Below are 6,000 nucleotides of genomic sequence, written 5' to 3'. Positions count from 1 at the left end.
TCTATGTCCCAAATAACCCTGGAAGGAAATGACTAACACCTTTACAGCCCAACCCATACTGTCTATGTCCCAACTAACCCTGGAAGGAAATGACTAACACCTTTACCTCTCCAGGCCCACCCATACTGTCTATGTCCCAACTAACCCTGGAAGGAAATGACTAACACCTTTACCTTTCCAGCCCCACCCATACTGTCTATGTCCCAACTAACCCTGGAAGGAAATGACTAACACCTTTACCTCTCCAGCCCCACCCATACTGTCTATGTCCCAACTAACCCTGGAAGGAAATGACTAACACCTTTACCTCTCCATCCCCACTCATACTGTCTATGTCCCAACTAACCCTGGAAGGAAATGACAAACACCTTTACCTCTCCAGCCCCACCCATACTGTCTATGTCCCAACTAACCCTGGAAGGAAATGACTAACACCTTTACAGCCCAACCCATACTGTCTATGTCCCAACTAAGCCTGGAAGGAAATGACTAACACCTTTACCTCTCCAGCCCCACCCATACTGTCTATGTCCCAACTAACCCTGGAAGGAAATGACTAACACCTTTACAGCCCAACCCATACTGTCTATGTCCCAACTAAGCCTAGAAGGAAATGACTAACACCTTTACCTCTCCAGCCCCACCCATACTGTCTATGTCCCAACTAACCCTGGAAGGAAATGACTAACACCTTTACCTCTCCAGCCCCACCCATACTGTCTATGTCCCAACTAACCCTGGAAGGAAATGACTAACACCTTTACCTCTCCAGCCCCACCCATACTGCCTATGTCCCAACTAACCCTGGAAGGAAATGACTAACACCTTTACCTCTCCAGCCCCACCCATACTGTCTATGTCCCAACTAACCCTGGAAGGAAATGACTAACACCTTTACCTCTCCAGCCCCACCCATACTGTCTATGTCCCAACTAAGCCTGGAAGGAAATGACTAACACCTTTACCTCTCCAGCCCCACCCATACTGGCTATGTCCCAACTAACCCTGGAAGGAAATGACTAACACCTTTACCTCTCCAGCCCCACCCATACTGTCTATGTCCCAACTAACCCTGGAAGGAAATGACTAACACCTTTACCTCTCCATCCCCACCCATACTGTCTATGTCCCAACTAACCCTGGAAGGAAATGACTAACACCTTTACCTCTCCAGCCCCACCCATACTGTCTATGTCCCAACTAACCCTGGAAGGAAATGACTAACACCTTTACCTCTCCATCCCCACTCATACTGTCTATGTCCCAACTAACCCTGGAAGGAAATGACTTACACCTTTACCTCTCCAGCCCCACCCATACTGTCTATGTCCCAACTAACCCTGGAAGGAAATGACTAACACCTTTACAGCCCAACCCATACTGTCTATGTCCCAACTAAGCCTGGAAGGAAATGACTAACACCTTTACCTCTCCAGCCCCACCCATACTGTCTATGTCCCAACTAACCCTGGAAGGAAATGACTAACACCTTTACCTCTCCAGCCCCACCCATACTGTCTATGTCCCAACTAACCCTGGAAGGAAATGACTAACACCTTTACCTCTCCAGCCCCACCCATATTGTCTATGTCCCAACTAACCCTGGAAGGAAATGACTAACACCTTTACCTCTCCAGCCCCACCCATACTGTCTATGTCCCAACTAACCCTGGAAGGAAATGACTAACACCTTTACCTCTCCATCCCCACTCATACTGTCTATGTCCCAACTAACCCTGGAAGGAAATGACTAACACCTTTACCTCTCCAGCCCCACCCATACTGTCTATGTCCCAACTAACCCTGGAAGGAAATGACTAACACCTTTACAGCCCAACCCATACTGTCTATGTCCCAACTAAGCCTGGAAGGAAATGACTAACACCTTTACCTCTCCAGCCCCACCCATACTGTCTATGTCCCAACTAACCCTGGAAGGAAATGACTAACACCTTTACAGCCCAACCCATACTGTCTATGTCCCAACTAAGCCTAGAAGGAAATGACTAACACCTTTACCTCTCCAGCCCCACCCATACTGTCTATGTCCCAACTAACCCTGGAAGGAAATGACTAACACCTTTACCTCTCCAGCCCCACCCATACTGTCTATGTCCCAACTAACCCTGGAAGGAAATGACTAACACCTTTACCTCTCCAGCCCCACCCATACTGCCTATGTCCCAACTAACCCTGGAAGGAAATGACTAACACCTTTACCTCTCCAGCCCCACCCATACTGTCTATGTCCCAACTAACCCTGGAAGGAAATGACTAACACCTTTACCTCTCCAGCCCCACCCATACTGTCTATGTCCCAACTAAGCCTGGAAGGAAATGACTAACACCTTTACCTCTCCAGCCCCACCCATACTGGCTATGTCCCAACTAACCCTGGAAGGAAATGACTAACACCTTTACCTCTCCAGCCCCACCCATACTGTCTATGTCCCAACTAACCCTGGAAGGAAATGACTAACACCTTTACCTCTCCATCCCCACCCATACTGTCTATGTCCCAACTAACCCTGGAAGGAAATGACTAACACCTTTACCTCTCCAGCCCCACCCATACTGTCTATGTCCCAACTAACCCTGGAAGGAAATGACTAACACCTTTACCTCTCCAGGCCCACCCATACTGTCTATGTCCCAACTAACCCTGGAAGGAAATGACTAACACCTTTACCTTTCCAGCCCCACCCATACTGTCTATGTCCCAACTAACCCTGGAAGGAAATGACTAACACCTTTACCTCTCCAGCCCCACCCATACTGTCTATGTCCCAACTAACCCTGGAAGGAAATGACTAACACCTTTACCTCTCCATCCCCACTCATACTGTCTATGTCCCAACTAACCCTGGAAGGAAATGACAAACACCTTTACCTCTCCAGCCCCACCCATACTGTCTATGTCCCAACTAACCCTGGAAGGAAATGACTAACACCTTTACAGCCCAACCCATACTGTCTATGTCCCAACTAAGCCTGGAAGGAAATGACTAACACCTTTACCTCTCCAGCCCCACCCATACTGTCTATGTCCCAACTAACCCTGGAAGGAAATGACTAACACCTTTACAGCCCAACCCATACTGTCTATGTCCCAACTAAGCCTAGAAGGAAATGACTAACACCTTTACCTCTCCAGCCCCACCCATACTGTCTATGTCCCAACTAACCCTGGAAGGAAATGACTAACACCTTTACCTCTCCAGCCCCACCCATACTGTCTATGTCCCAACTAACCCTGGAAGGAAATGACTAACACCTTTACCTCTCCAGCCCCACCCATACTGCCTATGTCCCAACTAACCCTGGAAGGAAATGACTAACACCTTTACCTCTCCAGCCCCACCCATACTGTCTATGTCCCAACTAACCCTGGAAGGAAATGACTAACACCTTTACCTCTCCAGCCCCACCCATACTGTCTATGTCCCAACTAAGCCTGGAAGGAAATGACTAACACCTTTACCTCTCCAGCCCCACCCATACTGGCTATGTCCCAACTAACCCTGGAAGGAAATGACTAACACCTTTACCTCTCCAGCCCCACCCATACTGTCTATGTCCCAACTAACCCTGGAAGGAAATGACTAACACCTTTACCTCTCCATCCCCACCCATACTGTCTATGTCCCAACTAACCCTGGAAGGAAATGACTAACACCTTTACCTCTCCAGCCCCACCCATACTGTCTATGTCCCAACTAACCCTGGAAGGAAATGACTAACACCTTTACCTCTCCATCCCCACTCATACTGTCTATGTCCCAACTAACCCTGAAGGAAATGACTTACACCTTTACCTCTCCAGCCCCACCCATACTGTCTATGTCCCAACTAACCCTGGAAGGAAATGACTAACACCTTTACAGCCCAACCCATACTGTCTATGTCCCAACTAAGCCTGGAAGGAAATGACTAACACCTTTACCTCTCCAGCCCCACCCATACTGTCTATGTCCCAACTAACCCTGGAAGGAAATGACTAACACCTTTACCTCTCCAGCCCCACCCATACTGTCTATGTCCCAACTAACCCTGGAAGGAAATGACTAACACCTTTACCTCTCCAGCCCCACCCATATTGTCTATGTCCCAACTAACCCTGGAAGGAAATGACTAACACCTTTACCTCTCCAGCCCCACCCATACTGTCTATGTCCCAACTAACCCTGGAAGGAAATGACTAACACCTTTACCTCTCCATCCCCACTCATACTGTCTATGTCCCAACTAACCCTGGAAGGAAATGACTAACACCTTTACCTCTCCAGCCCCACCCATACTGTCTATGTCCCAACTAACCCTGGAAGGAAATGACTAACACCTTTACAGCCCAACCCATACTGTCTATGTCCCAACTAAGCCTGGAAGGAAATGACTAACACCTTTACCTCTCCAGCCCCACCCATACTGTCTATGTCCCAACTAACCCTGGAAGGAAATGACTAACACCTTTACAGCCCAACCCATACTGTCTATGTCCCAACTAAGCCTAGAAGGAAATGACTAACACCTTTACCTCTCCAGCCCCACCCATACTGTCTATGTCCCAACTAACCCTGGAAGGAAATGACTAACACCTTTACCTCTCCAGCCCCACCCATACTGTCTATGTCCCAACTAACCCTGGAAGGAAATGACTAACACCTTTACCTCTCCAGCCCCACCCATACTGCCTATGTCCCAACTAACCCTGGAAGGAAATGACTAACACCTTTACCTCTCCAGCCCCACCCATACTGTCTATGTCCCAACTAACCCTGGAAGGAAATGACTAACACCTTTACCTCTCCAGCCCCACCCATACTGTCTATGTCCCAACTAAGCCTGGAAGGAAATGACTAACACCTTTACCTCTCCAGCCCCACCCATACTGGCTATGTCCCAACTAACCCTGGAAGGAAATGACTAACACCTTTACCTCTCCAGCCCCACCCATACTGTCTATGTCCCAACTAACCCTGGAAGGAAATGACTAACACCTTTACCTCTCCATCCCCACCCATACTGTCTATGTCCCAACTAACCCTGGAAGGAAATGACTAACACCTTTACCTCTCCAGCCCCACCCATACTGTCTATGTCCCAACTAACCCTGGAAGGAAATGACTAACACCTTTACCTCTCCATCCCCACTCATACTGTCTATGTCCCAACTAACCCTGGAAGGAAATGACTTACACCTTTACCTCTCCAGCCCCACCCATACTGTCTATGTCCCAACTAACCCTGGAAGGAAATGACTAACACCTTTACAGCCCAACCCATACTGTCTATGTCCCAACTAAGCCTGGAAGGAAATGACTAACACCTTTACCTCTCCAGCCCCACCCATACTGTCTATGTCCCAACTAACCCTGGAAGGAAATGACTAACACCTTTACCTCTCCAGCCCCACCCATACTGTCTATGTCCCAACTAACCCTGGAAGGAAATGACTAACACCTTTACCTCTCCAGCCCCACCCATATTGTCTATGTCCCAACTAACCCTGGAAGGAAATGACTAACACCTTTACCTCTCCAGCCCCACCCATACTGTCTATGTCCCAACTAAGCCTGGAAGGAAATGACTAACACCTTTACCTCTCCATCCCCACTCATACTGTCTATGTCCCAACTAACCCTGGAAGGAAATGACTAACACCTTTACCTCTCCAGCCCCACCCATACTGTCTATGTCCCAACTAACCCTGGAAGGAAATGACTAACACCTTTACAGCCCAACCCATACTGTCTATGTCCCAACTAAGTCTGGAAGGAAATGACTAACACCTTTACCTCTCCAGCCCCACCCATACTGTCTATGTCCCAACTAACCCTGGAAGGAAATGACTAACACCTTTACCTCTCCAGCCCCACCCATACTGTCTATGTCCCAACTAACCCTGGAAGGAAATGACTAACACCTTTACAGCCCAACCCATACTGTCTATGTCCCAACTAAGCCTGGAAGGAAATGACTAACACCTTTACCTCTCCAGCC

The sequence above is a fragment of the Oncorhynchus keta genome, chromosome 17 (genome assembly GCF_023373465.1).
Source record: "Oncorhynchus keta strain PuntledgeMale-10-30-2019 chromosome 17, Oket_V2, whole genome shotgun sequence".
In the NCBI taxonomy this organism is placed as follows: Eukaryota; Metazoa; Chordata; class Actinopteri; order Salmoniformes; family Salmonidae; genus Oncorhynchus; species Oncorhynchus keta.
Note: the sequence above shows the minus strand (reverse complement) of the source record.